This window comes from Harmonia axyridis, chromosome X (genome assembly GCF_914767665.1).
Source record: "Harmonia axyridis chromosome X, icHarAxyr1.1, whole genome shotgun sequence".
Taxonomy (NCBI): Eukaryota; Metazoa; Arthropoda; class Insecta; order Coleoptera; family Coccinellidae; genus Harmonia; species Harmonia axyridis.
The window spans coordinates 1,081,205-1,107,092 of NC_059508.1; the positions used below are offsets into that span (position 1 = coordinate 1,081,205).

General features: G+C 34.9%; 1 protein-coding gene across 1 annotated transcript in view; it reads left to right on the top strand.

The window, feature by feature from the left end:
* The first annotated feature begins 5,329 nt into the window (after positions 1-5,329).
* Positions 5,330-25,888, top strand: part of LOC123685920 (zinc finger protein basonuclin-2-like) — a 240,957-nt gene continuing 220,398 nt past the window's right edge. Inside the window, exon 1 of the mRNA XM_045625787.1 lies at positions 5,330-5,569. The gene's annotated coding sequence lies outside the window, so the exon portion shown is untranslated. The remainder of the gene's footprint in view (positions 5,570-25,888) is intronic.

Here is a 25,888-nt window from a genome sequence, read left to right on the forward strand (position 1 = left end):
TACAAAATTTCTGGTGAAGAGAGCACTTTCACTTAATATTCATTTCAGCCACTTTTCAAGATGTAGTCCTGTACATTTTGAGGTTTGAAATGCCAGGCTAAATTGACGTGAATAGTAAAATATTAGAGAAATTATCTAGCACCTACTTTCGTATTAATGTCATATCCAATTTCAACAATGAAAAAAAATTATTATATCAACCAATAGAAAAAAGAAACTTCTTGAAACTAAAATTCATCAATTAATTCAATTAATTATAATATAAATTGATTTTTAATCAATAATTTGTTCTCTGCAGAACCTCATAGTTCAAAAACTTACCAAATTTATAAACTGAAAATTTGTCGACTTGAATCTGAGAACATAATAAAGTATGAATCAGCTTATATCTCATCAAGTATAGAATATTTATGGATGTGATATATGCGATGATTTGGATGCATTCACATTTCATTCGTTTGATTGCGATCTAACAAGAGCATTCGACAGTATAAACCATGAATTACTGATTGAGAAACTCCGTCTGTATGGTCTGGATGGACCATTCTTGTTCATGATAATGTCATTCCTTGCTGCCGACAGACAAGAGGAAGTTCAAGGGTAAAAAAAATCACAGATGAAAAATGTAAAATTTGGGGTTCCTCAGGGGTCAATCTTGGGACCCATATAATTTGAAATGTTTATGGGTGACTTAGAAATAACTCAAGATAATCTCTATATTTTTTTAATTACGCTGCTTTTTGCTAATGACACCACGTTTTTCCTCAGGGCGTCAAATTTGAGATTGAGGCAGTTGAAAAAAGTAATGATGCAATTATTTTTCGATATGTGACCAAAATACAACAACTACTTTTAAAAAGTAACAAAGAGAACACAATCAAAATATTGGGAGTAACTTTGGATGAAGCTCTATCATGGGAACCACACATAGACACTATGAAGAAAAAACTGACAGTGGCCATTTATACAATAACCACCTTGAGTAAAGTATCTACTACAGAGGCAGCATTATCAACTTATTTTGCCAACATTCATTCGATTCCTTATGGAATTCTTCTATGGGAAACATCAGTATATGTGCGAGATCTACTGATTTACCAAAAGAGAGCAATTCGGAAAATCCTCAATCTCAAGCAAACTGATAGTTGTGAGAGGCGTTTAGAGTATTTACAATTTCAGCTATTTATGTATTGGAGTGTGCCATCTATATTCATAAGAACTTGAGTAAATTTCCTACTAATAGTACTTATCATTCCATTTACACTAAAAATAGGACAAACTCCTTTATTCCACATCATAATCAAATTTTCTCAGCAAGGAGTTGACTTTTAGGGTCCAAAAATTCACAATAAATTACCAGAAAGATTTAAGGTTTTATCAGGAGAGAAGTTAAAGAATGTTTACATTTGAATACAGTTCACTCACTGGATGAATTCATAATATAAGAATATTCAAATAATTTCTTTGTTTTGACTTGGCAGGTAACTTTATTTGGTGCTGTGAATATATTATTGACGACTCAGTGTATTGGTGATTCAAATGGTTAGATGAGTATCAGAAGGACATTGTATTATCCGAGACCTATTACCGTTTTCCTGCATGATTTGGTAAGTTAATATAATAATAGTATTGGTCCTAGGATAGTTCCTTGTGGAAACCCGAAGCTTTCATCTGCCTATAATTTTGAGATAAGATGTTGTCATCCTTTTAGGTTACTGTCTTCGAAATTAAACTGTTGTAGGAATAATATAATTTGAAGACATAATGTGAATGATCGTTTCCCAAGAGTAAATTAGTTATTGGCGCGAAATTGATTCGCATAATTCATCAAATTGGAATCAGTCGAATCAGCATCGAATGTTGAAATTCTGTTAATCGCATGTGAGGCGAGGCATAATCGAAGAAAGAATTAAAAAGACAGAGAGACAATGCCTGTAATGCGTGAGATGCCCAAGGCATATTTCACTTTCGCAAGTATCTAATGATGTCAAGTTCCAACGGAGAGTGCTGGACTGCCGACTTCACCCACATGCAAGAAAGGCGATGCAAGAAATATAGCATCTTGGTCAGTTCATCGGAATTTATTTATACAATAATGGCTTTCTAGATTCAGTTGAACGATAGTGGCCTTCTCTGTTTGTGTGGTATTCTGAAACCATCACAATGACGTTGTGATCAACAATGAGAATGTTGCAAGAATTAATTTCCTCGTGTTTCTATTATTCAAACACAATGCCAGTTTATATCACAAATGAACGAGGTGTGTTCGATTCCAACAACAAAATCACAGTCGTTAATCATTTTCAGGCGAAATGGTTATATTCTGTTGAATTATGCGCGAGATAGTCCGATAGATCGCTTTCATCAGAATGTGTTAACTACCTTCGGTTTCATGTATGCCTGTATACAACCTGACCTATCCGATTGACTCCTTTCTTCAAGAATTCCAATTATTTACATCCATACGATCAATTAACTCATTTACCGCTCAGGGTAGACAGGATTTTCAAAACTATCTCGGAAGCTTGGAAGGAGGGTAGTGATGCGAAGAGCACTCTTGCTAGTGACCAAGAGGTCACGAGTTCAAATCTATCGGTTAGGTAAGAAATTTATTATACTCAGAGGTAACGTTCCACTATTTCGCTGGTGGCTGAACAACTTACAGTGCTGTGCAGAAGGTGGCGAATGGCCACAGTAATTAATACTCCATAGATTGAAGGTTGAAGCTCACGAGAAGAATATTTCCCTCCAGTATTGCTTGTTAACAATTGATCAAGTATCACGCCCTCCAAACAATTATTTGCTTTAAAAAATTTTGTATTTTGTGTTTGATGGATAGTAGCCTCAATTGTGTTCTTTGAAATGGAAACCAGGTAGAAATGCTAACAAATTTTTTCTTCATAAATTGAAGGAAAAGTAGCAACAATACTTATATGCTCCAGTTCGAGGGCTGAGGAGCATACTCGGGAACATATAAGGAATAAAAATAAATATTCAGAAATAACCTTACGACATGTGTAGCCAAAGCATACTTAATCTTGAAGAGGATGATCTGCTTGTTTTTTTTTAATTACAGTTGCAAGTTATATCATTAGGTATGATGATCGTATAATTTTTTCTAGTATATTTTCACAAACCATAACTTGGCAGGATAATAAGTTTGGAACTCAATAATAACGGCCAATTTTACGTTCGCAGAATGTGAGAAATATAAGGATTTGGAAATACCAGTTACTAGATCAGACTGTTAAGAACGTTTAACTGATGTTAATCTAATTAACAAATGTTTAACAACAGGATGCTTTTCGAAATGAAAATTTAAAAAGTAATTCCTATTCACAAAAAAAGCGATCATAACGATGAAGGTAGGTGATTACAGGCACATTTCATTAGTTCCAATATTCCCCAAATTTATTGAAACAATAATAGCCACCCAAGTAGTAAACTACTTTGAGGAAAATGGTCTGTTTTCGAGTCGGATATAGAAAAGGTAAAAACACGACACAAGCGATTATCAATTATGTTAACATTGTTTGACTTCGTTCATAGACCTATCGACAGCTTTTGACTACTTTATAAGCTGAATAAGAGATATGGATTCGATTCTTCAGCGATAAAACTCATCGATTTCTATATGAGCGACAGAAGGCAGGTGTTGGAGTTACACAGGGCTCCAATCTTGGACTCGCTTTATTTTCAATATATATTAACCATCTGCATGATTATGTTCCTGAAGTCAGGAGCACCACGCAGTTTGTTGATAACACAACAGTTGATATTGGGTCAGAGGATATTGAGGGTTTGCATGAACACGAACGAGCTACTCTGCCATCAGGGACTTTCGAGTGGTTCATAGCTAATGGTCTAAGCATGAACTGAAGCAAGACACAATCTCTAATTCTAAGTCTGAGATTGAGGAAAGGTAGTGATAACACTAACATAGTGAAGTTTCTCGGCGTATATCTTGATGCACTGACATAGAATGCTCACGCGGATGAGCTGACATCGACTCTCAGCAGAAATATATTTTCCTTGTGAATTCTTTCATATTCATTATCTGAGAAATTGCTGAGTTCGGTCTTCTTTGCTTTGGTGGAGTCTACACTGAAGTATGGGGTAATATTATGGCGAAACTGTACCCAAGTGAATCAGTCTTCAGACTGCAGAGACGTGCAGTTAGGATTCTGGAGGGAATAGGATATAGCGCATTTTGCAAACAAGTTTTCAAAAAAGTTGAGCTACTCACATTTCCATCTATTTTCATACTTGGGAATAATAAGTTCTCAAGTATGAAAATGAATGAATATACATTCATGGTAGTCATAAAAATTATATTTTGCAATCCGACATCCATACATAGCACTAGAGATAAATATCACATCAGGAAAAATTTTATGAGTTTGAAAAATCTCAAAAGAGTTCTGAGTACTGTTCGTTATCGCTAAATAATAGACTACTTCATAGACTCGCCAAAATACGAATTGAGGACATATTAGTCAGCAATATATTTAATTCAGTAGAGGACTTTGTTTCCTTTTGGAAAACATAACTTTTTATCTGTCTTTTTTGAGTATCCATTTTATTTTGACACTGTACCGAATTCATTTTCTATAATAAGATGTGCGACCTATTTTGAAGGTATTTGGGACATTTAAAACCACGTTAAATTTTTACTTTGAACAAACTTCTATAGTAAGAATGTAATGAATCAAGATTATTCCCACAAAAACATATTATTCAATATTGAGATATTTATTTATTAGCCACATCAAAATGATCTGCATAAAACAAACAGTTGAATCAATAATCGAAATAGACGCTGGCACTTGTGAACCAGGCTCAACCAATTAATATAGAAAGTGTACAGCAAAAACAAGACACCTAGAAAAAAAATTTGTATGGAGTTCCTCAAGAATCGATATCTGGACCCACATAATTAATTATTATGATTGCGATATGAACCTAAGTGGTTTTGAGATTTTGGTATTGACGGAAATGAACCGTGAGACTCTCTCAATGTGAACCTGGTGAGTTTGGTGAATTGATGAGGAAACCAAATTGATTTGCATCCGAGAGCAGTGCATCCTACTCGAATCGTGCATCGATCCCGATGTTGCACTGTGTTAGTTGGTATTCCGAGTGCCAAATGACCTGGCATAAATTGAACAGGTGAATTCGCAGCACCTATTATTCACTATCAAATGAATAGTATCGTCCCATCGCCAACAGTGCGCAATGACAAGTGAAAGCCTGCACGCCTTCTGTGACAGTGCGACAAACCGCGAGCCCAGTGGAATTCAGTCTATATTCAGAATCCGTAGGACAACTAACATCAGATTGTCACTGGGTGTCGCCTGAGGTTCCGGCGCACTCGCATTAACACACATTTCAAATAAAAGCACGTGTATTACGTCAACAACAAACGTTTTAATGTGAATCTCCGTGATTTTAATGCTTTTGATGACACTGTCGTGTTTGACGGTGCTTTGACCGCCTCGTATGAGTGAACTGCATCCTGTGGATCATTTATTTTGATCGTGATTTGGTACAGCTGGGGGCGGTGCAACAGGTAAGCACTCAAGGCGCTCGTAAAAAAGGGTTGAATAATTTTAGTGACATTTTTATTGTAAAAGTAACAAGATTGAATATTTGTCAACATTCAATTTAACAACGATGTGAAATCCGTTTGGGTTCCTGGAATGTTGTACAGTGTGAAATATATGTTATCTGAAGCTTTCAACTTGAGAAGAAAAATTGAAATGCGTTTCAGAAACCAAAAATATTTGACCACTGTATTAACTGGCAGCATGTTCAAATAAATACATAGAGTTAACCTTACTTTCAGCAACCCAAATTACGCTAGACCATAGAATTAACAGCTGTTAAGTTGAATTTCACGTTGATTGGCCTTTCAGAAGCCGGCCGTATATCATGTAACTTAAAGGCCGAAAAGTACCTTTGATATAGAAATGTATCTGAGATACCTATAGAAAAATATTTTATCTGTTTGCTGATATGTTACAAAAGTGCTGAATTGTTGCAGGAAATGGCATGTGACATGTGTTGAAAGAATTTTGTAATTTTACATGTTCACATGTCATGTCACTTCACAGGTTAATTGAGTAATTGTTATTCAATTATGATGGTTGAGTAGGGCGGGCGTTAGGGGTGAAACAGTGAAGCGACTGTTTCAGGCGCCTCTATTCGAGGGGCGGCAATTAAGACCAGTTGGTGGCCGCCTTTTCATTTCTCTAAAAAAATATATTTTTATTGACATATTTTTATTGATTGTCTTGATTCTTCAAAACAACATTAGATTCCGCTGAGTTTATCAACATTCCCTGCAATAAAAATCTCCAAACCGTCTTTACTAAGCCGCATGTTCAATAAATAACACATGGCAACCCAACCAATATAAGCAGCATTGCCTATTACCCTAATTGAAAGAGGGATGAAATGTAATTCACAAAGACGAAAAAAAACACTATTTTCGCTTTCGAATTATGTGGAAGTTGTTTAAACATTCAACTTATGGAAAATTCCTACGATTTCGCATTCGAAACTAGTTACTGTCAAATGCCAAATGGTTTCAGCGGAACACATGTTTTTAATCCCGTTTAGTTTTCGAAGCTTTGCATGGCCTACCGCCCTTTGTATCTTGTATTATGATAGGTAATCTTTCATCGATCGTACGCTGTGTATTGTGAAAGTGAATATCAGATATATTACTTACGCATTGTTCATCGGCGTCGTAGAAATCCAGGAATAAATCAAGATACCTACAGCGTAAGTAGCTGTTTTACTTAATTGAAAAACCTCAAAAAACCTGGCATAATGTTATATATTAAAATATTTCAATGTTCTGCATTCACTAGAATTTAATTTTTTTTAAGCACGATTACTAGATTCTTCATAGGAAGTAGAAAGTTCTGTATTTTCATCGGAGCAGGTGATGTTTTGGTAGGGGGGGAGTTATGAAGGTGTTCATGGATTATTGCTACTTTTTCAGCAAGGGCCCAAAAAATTCTTTGCTTCAGGCGCCAAAATTGCTCGCGGCATCCCTGTGGTTGAGGAAGAAATTTTGGGGGTATACATTTGGAATACTAAAACAGATCAGGAAATTTTAGTTTTGATATATTCTCATGAGAATGAATTAGTTATATAAAAAAAAAGTGAATATGAAATATATTTCTAAAAATAAACATGTGAAAAAACTTCAAGAATATGACTCCAACTAAGTGATTTTCTCATTTTTTTTTCGTATTGTTTCTTCGAAGATGAAGTGGTTATTTTAAACCGTTTGCTGAAGTAATATCTTCATTTCTTCCAAATCATGATAAAGGTTGTCTGAAAAAAAGAATAAAAGAGTTCTCCTACAAAAAGGAATGTAGCATATCCGACTTCCGACCCTGTACAACCTGGTTTATTGAAGAAGATAGCCAATTCGAGTTGGAAGTCAAGAGCTAGAGATAACCTTGCAGATATAATGGGTCACTAAGCGTTGACCATGATTCCTATTCCTATGCGGTATAAATCGATCTTAGCGAGATAAATAGAATTCTGTACAACATGCATCACAATCGAATTAAGAACGTCTGACAAATTAGAGTAACCAGCAGGAAGATTTGTTTCGAATGGAAACAAGAACGCCCGAAGCGGTCACTAGTTGAAGCTCTTCATGGATCTGTAACTGTTCGTTGTCGTGTTAGAAAGTCTTGCACCTACGTCTTGAACTGTTCCCTGTTCAGGTCGTAATTTGTTAAGCGTTCATTTGAAAATCTGCGCTTCAAGATTAGAATCATTGTTAATTGCGTTCTGGTAGGAAGTTTGTTTTGTGGACTATGGATGTGCAGAAGGAGTATCATATCCAAATACTATCCATCGATGATTTCAGAGATCAGCGCTTCAATTTCTTTGTACTGTGTAAGACTTCCTGACGAAGACTAATCTCAAAGCTATCAAAAATATTTTTGGAAAGTATCTAGTTACTTTTTCACCATTTGCCAGTTCTTTTTCATTCGTTCCAGTAAACTATGTTTATTTCTTTATTATTTCGTCTGTGGTTTCTACCTTCATATCGTCTCTTATCTATTGGCTGCTCAAGTACCTACCATGAAACTTCCATGGCGTATCTAATCATTTCATTTAGTGCAATCTTTAAGGTCTTCTTTGTGGAGTTTTCCACACTTTGCCATCGCTTTCTACATGTAAGATACTCAGAAATACCATTGTCATCATTATTTTAACTTTGTCTTCAAAAGATAATTTGCCCGTCGGATTTAAAAGCAGGTGAAGAAAATCATCCAATTACTTCATTTTGTAAGAATTTTATTCAATTGTTCAGTAAAACTCAGATTTCAGTCCTAAATCACAACCATATATTTGCCTTTTTCCTTCCATTCGATTTTCTGGGCTTTTTTAATTAGCTTTCAACGTTTCTCTTTCTTCGATTTGTAAGCATAACAATAGATGTTTCAGTTTCATTTGAATTTATCTTCAATCACCATCACACTTTTTCGAAGAACAAAAATAGAGTGCTGTACGAAAATTATATGGGATACTAGTGACTTTTGTCTAAACAATGAAACGAACTGAAAAATATTAACTCAGATACAGCAAAGCAACTAAATAACAAAGGAAATTTTTTTTTCCTGCTCTTTTTGCTCATGCTTGATTTCAAATGTCTTAAGGACTAGTTTACTATTTGTCATTGGACAGTTTATCAAACAGTACATACTCGTTGATATTTGGTTGTAGGTATAGCTACATATTTAGTAGAAAACAGTTCAATTCAAATCCTCATTTTATTGTGACAACTCAAAGAGCTTGAGCCTCTCGACTACATAATGTTTGTTAATCGAACACTCTTCTCAAAGAATAATATTATATTAAATTATTCCTATGAATTTTCATTGATTTCATAACGTTGTCTATCCTATAATCGCATTGTCTCAGAAAGAATGAACTAAGAAGATGCTGGTGTTTTCCTTCACTGTATATGTGCGTTATCTAATACGTTTTTCATCTATTATTGAAGTGCCTCATACCGACTTGGGTGAAATGAAAATTCTGAACGTAGGAAAGGAAAACTAAGGGATTGCATATTGGATTTTAGTTATTAATGCTACACTGGAATCTCGTAGATAGTCAACAGTTATGAAGATAGATGCTTGCATACGAATGTGCCGCGAATTAAAAAACATAATTTACTTTCGAAAACTATAGGAATATGAAAATTGGAAACTGAATTTTTTTTTGTGAAATTTCGATAGGTCAGAATTTATCTGTTGGATTTAACTGGAAAGAAAAAATATACATAAAGAGCAAAAAAGGTCCTGAATTCTTGTCAGTGATTTTCTCATCATTTATTTTTGATATTCTATAATATAAATGCTGTTTTTCTGGAGCCTATTGAGAAATGTTTTGGTATATATATATTTTTTTGACTATTAATTGTTACCTTTGGCTTTGTAACTATTTGTGAAAAAAATTTGATTTGATTTGATTTGATTTGAAATATATTTCAGTTACTTCTTATTTATTTAGTTATTTCAAAGTATCCGAGCCTCAGTTCTATTTATTTCTTAGAGAAGTATCTTGGAAGTATACTTCATCTTGTGAGTAGGAGTATCTTTTATACTGATAAAGATCTTGAATTACTCACCTTTCATCTAATATTATGGTGTACAATTTTGCTTCCGCTGTTTTGCAATAGATGTCTAAAGCGGTAAACGGTAGTCGAAATGAATAGATCGTAGATATTCCACAATAAGCTCAGGTATTTGTAAACATAACGCCATCGAAATATTAGTCGATTTTTGTCTGCATCATAATGTTATTCTCTATTAAACATGTCAGCTTACGAGGCAAATTCTCGTCATTTGCAAGAGGTTTTAATTTTCTGCCTCAATATGAAGAAATCTAAGGCTGAGGCTCTTAGAAAGCTCTCAAATATATAGATATGGGGAGGTCGCTATTAGTGAAAGAACGTGCCGAGAGTAGTTTCAAGACTTCAAGAAAGGTGATTTTGACGTCGAAGACCAGATGAGAGAAGGTTTTCGAAGATGCAGAATTGGAGGTATTACTTGATCAAGACTCGTGTCAAACGCAACAAGAATTGGCAGGATCATTGCAGGTGACGCAACAAGTTTCAAAACGCCTGGAAGTCATGGGAATGATTCAGAAACAAGGAAATTGGGTGCCGTACGAGTTGAAGCCGAAAAATGTTGAACAGCGTATGTTTGCTTCTGAACAGCTGCTTGCAAGTCAAAGACGGGAGGAATTTCTGCATCGGATTGTGACTGGAAACGAGAAAGGGGTCATTACAATATTGCCAAGTGCAGAAAATCATGGGGATTTCCAAAGTCATGCTCAGTATTTGGGGGACCAGATTGACGTAGTGTATTATGAGTTGTTAAAACTGACTGAAACAATCACAGGCGATTATTATCGAACGCTGTTTTTTCAACGCGGGAATCGTACGCTGCCCGAAAGATGGGAGAAAGTAGTGGCCAGCGATGGACAATACTTTAAATTGTAAATGTATAACCAGTTTTTTACAATAAAGCTTGAATTTCGGAAAAAACGGGTGAAAGCAATGTTGTACTCCTATGTATTACCTAATATAATATCTTAATCTTATCTAGTAAATCATCGAGCATCTGAAAAAGTGAATTATGATATTTAAATTCCTTCTTCAAAAAAGTAACTAGATACTTGAACAATAGATTGAAGTTTTCGTTCTTAGACAGTCAGTCATTATTCAGACGTTTTCAGATCGCAAGTGGAATTTATAGATAAACATGAGAGTGCAAATTGAAGCATTGATACTCGTGACCTTGAATCAATTAACTGGCAGACATACAGTCCACATGATAAGACCAATTTCGCAACTACTTATAAGCATGTGGATGGTTAAACAGGTGGTTTATCCGAAAAAACCAGATCCCCCACTATCTTTCCTTCAGTACGTCCTACTCACTGTCTGAGTACAGTTTGATAAATGAATAACGAATTCTAACGTGTCCTCTTCAAGAATAGATTGATTATTCATTGTTATCTCCGAGTGATAACATTCTGAATTTCTCTGGTAAAATAAATTCATCGCCATATGTTTCTTCCTGCAGATATATGTATGTCATTCTTACGACTGTGATATCAGTGCCTTTCGCAGCAATGTCAGATTGATAAACGCTCATGCATTGCGATATTTCTGGAAGAGATTGCATTTTTCCAGATTCTTCAGTTCTTATCGCGACCTTGGAATGATGTAACAGTTGCTGTTGTTCTACGTTGAATATTGTCAAGATTACCTCATACCAGGAGAATAGGTCGACAACCTATTGGTTTTATGATATTTTCGTCGATCAAGTCGCATTTATTTGAGTTAATTTTTGTTGGATTATATTCCAATAACATAGACAGAAAGTTGCCTTGATCTTGTTGATGATATTCAAAGTCTGTATATAACCGAAAAAATACTCGAGATCAGTGACAATTAACGCTAATTGCAGCAAGGAACTTGAACTGAAGCAGCTCCACAGAATAACTCAGTAGGTATAGGCGCACCCTTCAACAATAATTTTCAACGCTCAGGTCACAAAAAAAATGACTGAGCATGTTTTTTATGATCAGCAGAAAATCAATTTTTGTCTGAATTAATAATTCGCAATACTTCATATTCAAGAGCAATTAGAAGTGAGTAGCCAGTGGAAACATATCGAAGGCCCTCTACCCTCAAGGTAAATTTTCATGATTTTCATTGTTGAAAAAATACTTTCGTTATGGTACACCTCTATTGATGTTTTTCTGGTTCTGGACCACAATGCCCTTGAATATTTTTCTTCGAATGAAAATTTTACATCAATAGGTTTCATGATATATCCATTTCATCATTGATATTTTATGGCATTTTGTTGCTGAATTGATACCTTAAACATTCAATAGACCAAACATTTTAACAGGTTGCAAACGAATGTTCTTAGCTGAATAAAAATACAAAACTACTTTCCTGACATTCCGTATAGTCTTACAAACCTAACAAAACAAACTGAACAAACATAAATATTGACATATCTACCTACGATTTGGAACTTTTGTATTTCTGTACAATTCTTTTCCTCAGAGTCTCATAGTTCACAATTTGCTTACCAGCTTCATCGGCTTGACTCTGAAAACTAACCCAAACTCAAGGATTCACGGCTTGGCTTGATTTCAAGTCAAGTAGAAGTTTTTCAATTTCAAGTCAAGTATTTATTCATCGAGTACTTGAATCATATCAAGCTACTTGATTTTTAGCAGTTTTATTGTGTAGTATCACATCAATGAAAAAATTATGAAATGAGAAGGAACCTTGCAAAAAACACTTTCATTTATTAAACTTATTGCATGAAGGAACCGAAAATATCAACTTTTTTGAAATAGAAACATAAATTAAATCACTATGAATCATAACAAAATAAAAAATAATAGAAAAATAAAGTTTCTTGATATTGAGAAACCTCCAGGCTTTGTTTAATTTCATCATTTTCCATCCAGGATCTAAGACACATGAGGCATCTTATAGATTTGTCGCCTAACCTATTGCGGGTTTTTGTAACTGTAGGAGCAGCTCTGGAAAATTGTCTTTCAACAGAAGCTGAAGATGCTGGCGTTGATAAAAATCCTTGGCCATTTTGGCCAAGTTTGGAAAGATATTCCTGAAACTACCAAAATCTACCAATAGATTTTATAGACATGTGAGAAAACTATTAATAAAGTTAGACTGCCGAATGATTCAGTCTCTCGGCGCTCGAGGAATCCCCTTATTCAGTCTAAACGCGAACGAGATGGCAGAAATATATGCCGTGCGACTCTTATAATATATCAAGCTCAAGTGAAATCAAGTAGCTTGATATCAAGTCATGCAATTAATATCTCAAATCAAGTAAAGTTCCAGTATGTAATTTTTCACGAGCTTGAGTCAAGTAGTTGGTTAAAATGTCAAGCTACTTGGCTTGAAGAATCCCGACCCTAACTTCATGACAACTGACATTGAGCACAGAGACAACATCTTGATCAAGAATGGTCATAGTGGCTAATTGTCGGTCCCAAACCTATACTGAACAACAATGTTCTACTGAAAAAAGAAATGAAAAGTTTGCTCAAAATACAATGGGAGCCGCTAAAATTCGGAGAAAAAGAGTGAGCTATTGTATTCCGACTTGGAAGTTATGTTATGGTACACCTATTTTAAATCTTGAACCTACCACACATACGGACCTCGTTCAAGTAAAATACCATATTTTACGAGTTGTAAATCATCCGTGTGTCGTCTATATAAAATCGAATAAGTACTTCATTTTAAAATAGCATCAGCTAAGTGTCGCGGTATATTTTACTTATTTTCGAACGTACAAAATGTTAGCAATGTTACGATTTTCTAAATATATAGAACAAACAGAAAGCAACCGCCTTTCTCTCTCTCTCTCTCTTTGCAATTTACATCATTGTTACACCCTTCCTTGTTTTGTATGTGGGTCAATGTTCCCCTCTGTATGTAGGGCTTCAACCTACTCTTCAGTCTGATGATTCCAAGGTCACCGTTGCTACTATACTCGCTTCTTGGAAAGCGGGAGAGAAGAAATGAATGCCTCTTTACACTCGATTGGATTCGGATATGATCCTTCCGATTCTGCTATAATATATTGCAAGCTCGTTTCATCAGCGGAACAGCCCAAATGCTTATCAGTTTCGAATTTTGAGCTGAGGACTGTCTTGAATTTGGTTTCAACACAACGATGAAAAATAAGAGGTCAAAATCAATTCTGTTCGTCCGATATGTACATAAATCTCTCGAACGGAAATTGCTGAGGACTTGAAATTTTCAGTGTGCTTTCAGGGTAAATTCCATAAAAAACCGTTCGAGTTTCAGAGCTATACCAACATGATTTTTTTCTCAGTAATCATGAAATATCCATTGCATTATAGTGAAATAAATATGTTCAAGCTCAGTTTCGGGAGGATCGTTTAATAAGTTTTAAACGTTCTTTATATCTCCGTACCTATCTTTTGTTAGATTGATGCAAATAAGTTGGTAAGTGATGAATAATATTGTTAGGGATTCACGGCTTGGATTCATTTTCGAGTTACTCGGCTTGATTTTCAAGCTACTCGGCTTGAGCTTGACTTGATTTCAAGTTCAGCTCAAGTCAAGTAGTAGTTTTTCAATCTCAAGTCGAGTCAAGTATTTATTTATCAAGTACTTTTTTTAGCAGTTTTATTCGGTAGTGTCATCAATAGGAAAAATTATGAAATGAGAGAGAGCCTTGCAGAAAACACTTTTATTTATCAAACTTATTATATAAAAGAATCGAGAATATCAAATTCATTGAAATAAAAACATAAATTAAATCACTATAAACCATAACAAGATGAAAAATAATGAAAAAATAAAGTTTCGAGCTCTGGAAAATTGTCTTTCAACAGGAGCTGAAGATATTGGTGTTGATAAAAATCCTTGGCCATTTTGGCTTAGTTTGGAAAGATATTTTTGACACTACCTACCGATGGAAAATGAGAAAAAACTACTGATAAAGCCACACTGGCGAATGCTTCAGTTTCTCGGCGCTCGAGGAATCTCCTTATTTAGTCTGAGCGCGCACGAGATTGCAGAAATATCTGCCGTGTATATCATGCTCAAGTAATATCAAGTAGCTTGATATCAAGTCAAGCAATAAATATTTCAAATCAAGTCAAGTCAAGCTCAAGTATGTAATTTTTCACAGGCTTGATTTTCAAGTCAAGTAGTTGGCTAAAATGTCAAGCTACTTGACTTGTCTTGATGAATCCCTAAACATTGTGTTGGAAGTACATAATTCTATGTTTCCATCGCATGTCACAGACTAGGAGGTTATGATTTATGCGAAATTTCAAAGACAATACTCAATCGAGCAGCTCTATCATTGCTGTTCTATTCTTGAAAGCTGGCGTTGCCACTGCGTTATTGTTTCTTTTTTTTATTAATTCATCTTCTTCCGACAATTCCTTCTAATAAGTAATATCTCTTTTAGAGGCTGGGATTTCTTAGGAAAATGTATAAACGTAAAGTCTGCCGGGATGACCATTTTGTTTAGAATTAGCTTCAACTAGTTATCTCAAAGTTGTCCCAATCAAATTTCGAACGCAGAATACAACCAAATTATCACCAATGAGATTTTTTCATGTCATGACCCACGTTTAAGATAACGCGACATTTGCATTCTATTATCGCTTATGTGTTTGGGTATATTTAATGATATTTCGTCACTACGTCTAGAATTTTATGATTTCTGCTGAATATCAACTAGTTTTTATTTTAGTAGGATATTTTGAAACTGCTAGGAAAATATTTCTGTTTCGTTAATCAATCTCACATCGGAAATCTACCTTTCCTTCTCAAAGAATAACACAACGCCTATGCAATAATACAATAATTCATGTTAATATGCCATTTTCACCATAGAGCACAACAGTTAACACTACAAAAGACTACTTTACTTTTTGAAATTGAATTGAAGTTGTTGTTTGATTTTCTCTTCATCTAATTGAGTTATATTTGACAAGCAATTGAAGTTTTTAAAAGACACCCAGTTGCAGGAACGTTCATTAAAATTTTAATCCTCCAATACTAGAGGCTATTGGCTACCTGCGCCGTTTAATGGAGGATTTTAATTTTAAGGCGGCAATTGCTCAGATACTATGAGCATAGATACCGAAAAGTATCCTTACAGCGACGACGCTTGAGGAGTACCCGGCTTCAATTTTTGCAACCCCCTCCCCCTAAAAATCGCATGACAAAACAATACAACATAAATTTAACGTAAACCAGATGATCCTGGAAATCTTGACCCTCCTTGGTTCCCTCTATATCCCAAAGTGTTACAAGTCCCTCTTCTTTTAAAAAGAAACTAAAAGCTATCTCATCCAAAGTCTAAAACATTGACTGAACTTCAGATATATTTTAAAGAAAGCTATTCATATGGTAAAGTATCTCTGACAGATCAGAATTAACAATGTGAGGTATTGAAGTATATGCTATTTATAACATTGTTAGGTAGAATTAGGTATGTACAGTGTAGAGGTACCTACTAGGTATCTATGATAGAGAACCATTCACTAATACACTCCTGCATAAATTTGTCATTGATTTTTGACTGTTATGCCATACAAGATCATCTACAACGTCTGAAGAGAGTGCCATGCTACAAACGATTCCATTTTTCAACTAGGAACATAACAATGTGTCTATAACCTGAGACAATTAAGTTAATCAGGTGAATGAATTTGGGTAAACAAGTTTTTATTCTGCATTGTTATACATATCTGTTATTGGATTACAAAAACTTCTATACCTTGTCAGATCATCTAAGTACGATTGCAGAGAATGTCACACCACATAAAGATTCAAATATCCTCTGTGTGTTTATACGTCTAATAATCTTCATATATCTAGTAGGTAAGTATTGATTTGAAAAACTTATAGGTACACTATGACAGATCTTCACCTACTGCTGATGTAGAGAATGTCATAGCGCTTATATTTGGAATTATCTACCCAGCAAAATAGCAATGTATCAGGTGGATAAATTTGGGTGAAGATGTGTTTCTGACTAATCCTCATAATATATATATCTCAGGTATTTTTTCAAAAAACATTATACTCTATCACAGGTCATCAATGACTGCTGAAGAGAATGTCATATCATAATAAATAATATGAATATATAACCTGAGCGAATCAGGTGAAGGAAATTGAGTAATAAGTTTCTATATGCCTTATCTGTATATATCTCTAGTTGGTTCCAAAAACTGTCTATACCATGCCAGAGAATCAACTGGATAAGTTCTGCAGAAGAGAATTTCAAACTAATTGTAGATTCATATGAACCATAACATAGCAATGTATCACCGGATCTAAACGGATGAAGGACCTTGGGAAAATAAGATTTTATATGACTTTTCTGCATATATCTTCAATTATTTCGAAAAACTTCTACACCAAGTCAGATAGTCAACTAGATACTGCAGAAGATAATATATATACTATTTATATGTTCATATAAACAATAACATGACAATGCATCACCTGATCTAATCGGGTGAATAAACTAACTACTTTGCATATATCTGTTATTGATTTAAAAAATGTATATACAATGACAGATCATCAACGACAGCTCAAAATGATGTCATACCACGTATATATACATATATATACACAGAAACATAGCAATGTATCACCTGAGCCAGTTGGCTGTCGATCAGGTAATCAGGTATGAATAAATTTGGGTAAATAAGTGTTTATATGACTGCAAGGTATTGGGTGTGTTAGAACCAATGGCACAGGTGGGTCGGGTGTCGAGTTGTCGCCAGTTGGAGGGGATGTCACCAACACTTAAAACGCTTGCGCGAGGCGGACGCAAATGTCACCTGCCGGCCGAATACGCCTTGAGATCTGGTTTCCGTCGTCGGATGCCCTCTGTTGGAGTAGAGCCTATATTAAATGAGTCGCTACACGTCTGTGATGCAGAGCGTTCGAAGCAGTCGTCTGGCTATAGTCGGAGAGAGTATCTCTGACGCTGGCTAGGGATGAAGCTTGGATTATATCACCTATATAGATGTTCTCACAGAGATTGACATGCTGAATGCATATTATTTTCGAAGACTATAGGAATCAATAATTCCATCTGAGAGTTGAACAATAAAAAAATCCGTATATTCTCTTTGCATCCTATTCAGAGCTGTCTGACCTATGTGAATTGGTGATAAAACACCTCAAATAACCAGTTGAGACTCATTCGCATTTTTTAATTCGATCAAACCTTTCGATGAAAGTGTCGTTTGTAAGACTCTGGGAAGATAAAAATATATCCACCTATATAAAATGAAAAATTGTGAAACGCACGGCAGTTTTTATGTTAATTTATTCATTTTTTTATAGGCTATTATCATGAATTGTATTTTTGAAAAATTTCATTTTCACTTTTGCATATAATAATCATTGTCATTGCTGAATTCACAAAAAATATGTAAATATAAAGGGTTCTACAGAATGTCAGTAATATTTTTCGTTTTCAAATCAATAACCGAAAAACGTTTGGTTCAATGAAAATTCGTATATTACCTTGCTAGTGTTTCATATGTTGAGTTAGTATGCATCTTTGGATTGTATGAAGAACTATGCCTTTAGATGGAGTCTTAGTCTATTGCTCTCCGATATCGATTGCTGCTGTCTCGCAACCGTCTGTATTAGGAACTGGAATTAAGAATGTGTTTTCTTTTGTCTGAATTTATATTTGTTGTAGGTCCCTTTAGGATAGGTTGTTCAACAACTAGTATTTATTCTTCAGACATAGTGTTGCCATCGTTGTTAATATAATTATTATTTTTCTTCAAGTAGGTATCAGCACGTTCATTCGAATAATGAGACTTTCGAACAGTTTATTGATATTCTTTAGCGACACTTTCATATAGAGGTACAATCTATTGAATAATATTACATTTTTCAATGTGAATTGAACCGAGCGAATACGTTTTTTTGCCCTATCTCTTGTTTCTCACGCTGATATCTCAGAAAATGTTTTCGTTCAGAAATGAATTATCTCATCAAATGCAGGATGTAGCTGATTGAATCAATCAATTATAAAATTATGATGTGGGAATGACAGATAAATCAACAGACAATAATTAGTTCTGCAATAGTTATTTTTCAATAGATATACACAAAAATATTGAAATGAAGAAATTTCGAATGGAATTATAATTAGGGATTTATCAAGTCAAGTAGCTCAAGTAGTTACTTGACTTGAAAATCACGCTCGTAAAAAATTACATACTTGAACTTGACTTGATTTGAGATATTTATATCAAGCTACTCGATATTACTTGAGATTGATACGCACGAGTCTTCAGTCTTCAAAGAATATATAGGAGAGTTTGACATCGATCTCCTAAGTTTATTCATGAAATCTCTGATACCTAAATCGATCAAATAGCTTGGCATTATGAAATAGACTAGGGATTCACGGCTTGACTTGATATTCAAGCTACTTGACTTGAGCTTGACTTAAAACCATCTCAAGTTCAAGTCAAGTAATTGTTTTTCAATGTCAAGTACATGATAATTGAATACTTGACATGAAAAACTACTTCTTGACTTGAATTGAGTTGATTTCAAGACAAGTTCAAGTCAAGTAGCTTGAATATCAAGCCAAGTAGCTTGAATATCAAGTCAACGGCACGAAATCGTGGAGGAAAAACTACTCTTATCAATTAATCTTCAAATTAATTTAAATGAGATATGATTACTTCAAACTTAATGAACAAAAAACCCGTGCTGCTCCGACTGTAACGAAAACCTGAGAAATCGATAAGATGCCTTATGTGTCTACAAATCCTGGATGGAAATGATGTAATAATATAATGCTTGGAGGTTTTTCAATATTGAGAAATAAGGTTTTTATAATTTGTTATGTTTTTTGATGATTTTAGTTTTGTGTCTTTTTCAAAACAGTCTATATTTCTCGTTGTTGTGGACAATTAGTTTCCTGAATAGAAGTGATTTTTGCAAGTTTCCTTCTCATTTAATCAATTTTTTTATTGATGTGCACACTACAGAATAAAACTTCTGAAAATCAAAAATGTAGTTGATTTTTCAAGTCCTTGACAAAAAAATACTTTACTTGACTTGCCATTGGAAAACTACTACTTGATCACAAGTCAAGCTGAGTCCAGTAGTTTGAATATCAAGAAGAGCCGTGAATCTTAAATAATAACAATAAACCTAATATTAAAAGTTATGAAAAAAATTGCAAAAGTGTTGAACCTCCTTGCTCATAACACGAAAAAAATGGTACATCCCCTTTTCGTCTGGCGAAAAACTTCTTTTTATTCTCAACCTCTGTTTCTTTCGAATGAACCCCGTCTAGATAATTACCTTCTCATCCCCTTTTAAAAAAAAAAAACATTTTTATCGTTTTTCCACAAACATATCCTCATCCGCGGAAAATCCTTTGAACGAATTTTCCGGGAAATTCACAGGGAAACGGGCCAATCTGAAGAAAATCGCTATAAACCCCATGGAATGAAACACCCGCGCGAGGCATATAGGGGCGGAGCTATTAAAATTGTCACTGCACGAACGATTGTCACTTGTCGCATGAGTTGCGCACGCGCGTTCCTGAGGGGACCATAGGTCGTCACGACGCCAGTGACACGCCCGGCGTCCAGACGACCCTTGACCTCTGGTGCCCTATGCCAGTGCCGAACGGTCACCCGTAGTTTTGTGTAGCTCCGTCTGGTAACGCACCCTCGATTCGAATGAAGCTTAGCACTGGAAAATTCGCGCTGGCTTGCCGGCTTTCCATCAGCTAATGGTGAGTTTATTCCAAACGTTCATTCATTTCATGGGGAGGAATATGATACGGAATCGGTCGCTATACAGACTGCGCCGACAAGATTTCTTCGCGAAGAAGATTATCTTATCTGATCTAGATGCTAGGTTTGAATAGTCACGAGGTATTTGAAAACGCTCCATATGTATGACGTAATTGACACAATGTGACATGATTGGTCGGAGCTTGAAGCCGTATGTGACTTATCCAATAGGATAGCTGCGCGCAATGTCGTCACAAGTTATTTCTTCAAGATTGTTAGATTCAAACAGCAACTATCATTGTGATATATGTAAATAACAGTAAATAATTAATAAGGATTTGTTCTATTCGGAGCTTTTTACAGATAAACCTCATTTAGGTTGCGTGGCATCTTGTGTCATGACATAAATGGTAACCATCATAAAATTTCATTCAACATTCACTACCACTTTGTTGAATTTGAGATTTTCTTGTCTGTTCTAGTTGGTGGATTTATCAATTCACTCAAAACTCGATTTCAGATGAGGAATTACACACGTCATATATATGAATATGACAAATGACGTAACTGACTTAGGTGATATGATTGGTCGAGGTGTCTAGCCATGTGTAACTCATCCAATAGGATGGTTTCACTCAGTGACATAGCATGTCTTTATGGAACAGAGTTTCTACTATTATTGGGATATATGTGGAAAAAAGGAAACAATCATGAAAATTCTTTTTGGTCGAGACTTTTTGGGTGGTTTAGGTGGTTAACGCCATAAAGTTTCGTTCAGCCCCAACAATTTACTTTTATTTATCAGTATGTTCATCTATATGAAATATGTGACTGAAACATTGTTGTTTAGAGTACTTACCCACTTTAAACCTAGGTTGGCAAATATAGGCCAACCTAGTCGGATGCAACTTCACCAGATCAACTGCAGCTGCTCTTATTGTGATCAGCTGTGATTAGATGAGGTCACGTGCTGAACTCTGACTGCATTATTTGAAGTGACTGTTATCCTTGACATTCAGAATGTTGCGATTGGTAACTTCTTTCAATGTCATGTGCTGATCAACTGTTTGGACCTCAATTATTGCGATACAATTCATGAATTGGAAAAGATATCTTTCAGTTGAGACGTTTTTTCGTCAACATAGGTTATCGAATAATTATTGATTAATTTATAATATGACCGAGACATTCATTGATTTGCCACCAAAATATGGATCTACTTAGTAACAGATAACAGTTGATGGATTAATAAATCTGGAATAACATACTGTTGATCATTCGTTGCTAATTTTTTTCGAAATGAATTCGCAAATAATAACACATTGTTATTGGAAATTTGTGACAGGACCATCATAGTCATAACATAATTTTTCGTGACCCTCCGTCATTTGTTTATCAGGAAACAGATTGAATCCAACAAGTTGAACAGTTCATATGCAAATGATTTTATAATGTAAAGGTCGAGAGTTAGAGAGAGGGAACGTAATAAGCTGTATGCAATTTGTTGGACAGCGTAATTACATGAGTATTTCCAACATATTTTCTGGGTGTTAATTCCACATAATCGGATATATATTATGGAATTGAATATGCCCATTATTCTACGCGTTCTGTATTGGTTTTTGTAAAATATGCGTTATACCTATAACCATGTGGAAAAGGCGTAATATCAAATGAGTACTTTCAATTTTTTTTTTTCATATTTTAAATTTCCTGGGAGAATAAAATCCTTATAGGTTCCCACTAAATAACATTTATTTATTGAGAAATTTCATAAATCGTTTTTATTCACATGAATTTTGATCTGGATCTGGATAGATCTACATTGCCGTTACACATATACATAAAAATTTTCGAAGTATTTCTAGGAAAATATGAATTTTTTGAATGATCCTTTGATACAAAAACTCAAATAAACCTTACGTAGATATTCAAGTCGCCTGAGTTTAAAATACCTCATCTGCTCGATGAATGCTCGGTGATAATATCCGATGAACAGTGTGTCTCGTTCCTCTCCTACTTTATTTCCAACCAGTGTGATCCTCCTACCTCGTTCTGTATTATCCCCTCTAGAAATGGGAACTGACCATCTCAAGTGATATATAGGAAGACTTACACTACCTATGTTTCATATTTTATCATTTCCAAAAAAAGTGAATCCTCACATTTGGTTTCAGCTTTATTTTGGGAGAAGATAAAAGAATAATGTAAACTTAGAAAAATCCATTTTTCGAAATTGATTTATAATTAATCGAAATTGCATGTGACAAAAGGATCATTAATTAAAGCCATCAATGAGATAATGAGGGTTCTCATAATAAAGACCCGGAACAAAAAAAATATGTGAAAACTATTTCATTCCTAATCATTATGTAGCAATTGGTGATTATTTGTTCAGTAGTTTTCATGTTATGAATTTGATTTCGATAACTTCTGAAAACCAAAAGGGTTACAGTTCGTTGTACAGTTGTACAGCTTTTAAAGAGTAGAAAAGAAAAGCATAATAGAAAGATACCTTTTATCACTTTCAGGTTCAACATTTCCCTTGAAATTAAATGTATTATTTCTTAAGATTAATGATTACTAGGAAATCATTATCAATGTAAATAAGGCCATATTTTATTATCAAAATTAAATTGGATACAGTATCTCGAGAGTTTTCGATTTCTTCACCAATCTATGAAAGATTCATGATCATGCAGCATTTTTATACTCACAAAAGAGATGCAGGTATGAATTTAAAAATATGATAGAATGATACCTTATACTCAATACATTTTTATCGCATATTAATACTATTACAACTTACAAACCTGAGAATTTTTGCAAGGAGAAGGAAGTAAAGAATCCTTGTGAAAATCTGAGTTTTTTCCGTTCATGTGGTACTTGGAAATGGATCTTCGGTAACTGTCAAATTAGGTTTTCTCAGTTCATAAATTAGGAAGAAAATCATTGGTTTCCTAACGCGTTTTTCATATATTTGCGTTTTGTTCCGAAGAAAGAATATTAGATTTGACTAACTTCTACAAGTTTCTTGTTCAAAGCAGATTTTGCGTTGGCTAGTCATAGCAAGGCATTCCGTCACCAGGTGATCCTGAGTTTCTTCCTCTCCTCCACAGAATCTGCTAGATCCATTCTCATGAGGCGACAATGCCCTGTGAGGAATCCATTGAGGAGGTATAGTATATTCTTGCTAAGATCCAGATACTTCTTGGATCCTACTGTGTCAAAGTTTCGAAGGAACTCTTTGGAATGATCCAACCCAGAAATGTTCCGCCAGAGTGTTTCTTTTTCGGTTTTTCCCTTCTCCTGAAACTCTTCCTTGTACATACATTTGCCTATACCACAGAATGAAAGGAGTTAGTGCTCCTTTTCTGGCATGTGTGTTGGCCTCATCATTCCCTTCAATTCCCGAGTGGCCAAGAACCCAGTCTAAAAAGACCTTGTTATTTTTGGCTATTTCATTGAGTTTTCTTTGGCACTCCAATACCATCTTAGAATCAATGATAAGTGAGCTCAGTGCTTTGATTGTATCGCTAGTCACATTTCTGGTAGTTTTTTGCTAGGATAATTTGCACACATCTTTCCATAGCAAGTATTTCTGCCTAAAAGACACTGGGATTGTCGATTCTCTTTCCCAATCTTCTTTCCTACTTAGTATAGTAGTGAAGGTTTTCTCGATTCTAATTTTCTTTATGATCTCCTCACTGGGAAGGGTTCGCTGATGGCATGTAATTGATCAGGGAAGACCATGCTCTCTGATTCCTCATTGCTGTCCGAAGAAAGAGAAGTAGTCTAGTAATTAATTGTTGGATGCTTATAAAACGACTGTTCAAGACGTCTAGCTAGAGAGTCTGTCGAAACTCTTGAACTCGTTGCTTATGTCAAGATATCTCATACGTTCCCATTATTTCACGATTAAAATTCTTCACTAACCGCTAATGAAATTTTTACATGTCGCCTACGATCGTACACACCAAATAGTATAAACTAAATATGCCCCAATCCCAATCACGGAAATCTGACATTAATAATTCACTGACAAGGCAGTCGTTTGGACTTTTTATTCTTCCAACACATTCGGCCAAATGCCTTCGACAATATATGGGATCCGGCGTTCTTATGGATTAATATTCTTTCTCATGATTGTATCCTTCATGAGAACCACCGTGTGACCTTCTCGTTGAAGATGGTCGTAATAATTAGCACGAATCTGGATGAGGAGGATATGAATATTCAATTAGATGATATACGTTTTGTTGGGACGCCTAATTAACGTATTTCTGAATGAAATTTGGATATTTAAACATTCAGTGGTTCTTTCAGAAAATTTTTCTCGAGGGGGGAATTCAGTTCCGGGAGGGGGGCAAAGTATACGAAAGTTTTGAAAAAATATTAACTTGAAGAAATTGCTCTCTAATTAGGCACTTTGAATTTGGAACATGCGAATTTTTTCGTGATCTAGAACGTCGTAAGTGAATCTAGACCCCCTCAATTTTCTTCCGGGGGCACCTTCATAGCTCGGAGGAGGCACCCCCGAAAAGTACCCGAAGGAAACACTCTAAACATTCTTTGATGTATTTCTGAATGTATCATCAGCATTTGTATGAAATTAAAAAAAAATTATATTTCTTTAATAATTTTTTCAAACGAACTGTCTCCTCAATAAAGAAAAGATGCCTCAGATTTTGTGCCCTTAAGGCATCTATTGACACGAAAAATAAGGGTAAAGCTACTCCTATCCTATACCATCATGCAAAAGTAGCAAACAAACCAGATCATTGGCACAGAAAGGGATTTCAGAATCTTCTGAGGAAATAAATGGAAGTTTGACTATTTCTTCTGATGATTCAGTGCAAAACTAATCTGTTGTCATGAAAAAACCAAACAGCAGAATGTTGTGGAATTGTGACCGAAGGAAATTATCAATACTCTAACCCTAACGATGACACTCTTTTGCAGAGTCATATTCAGCTGATAAAGGTACATATGAAATATGAATGTTTGGAGGATGTCAACGTTTGAAACTAAGGTATCAGAAGAAAATTTGTGAAAGGTCAGAAAGGTATGGGAGAAAAGAAAAAACACCAAGCAGTCATGTACCTGTTTGATTTCAAAACCTAATATTATTTTTCCATAGTGAAAATGCAAATATTTATTTTTTTTGTTATATTAATTATTTGATCTTTATTAACGTTGATAAAATCTAAATATTTTTCATTAATTCCTTAGGCATATATCCTCATTTATAGGATTTGCTTGGCATTTTTGTCACTAAAACAAAGATGTTTTGAAGAAACCAAAAACCATTTTCAAGTTCTGTATTAGGGATAGGGAGAAAGAATTTTTATGACGACATTGTTCAGAACAAAGCACACACAAAATTATTGTATTTTTCTCCACCCTGTACCAATTGGAATCAACATGTGATAAATTTTTGGAATCAGCTCAGCTAGAGTAATCGGAAAATTGAGAAAAAATTGGGTTGTTCCAT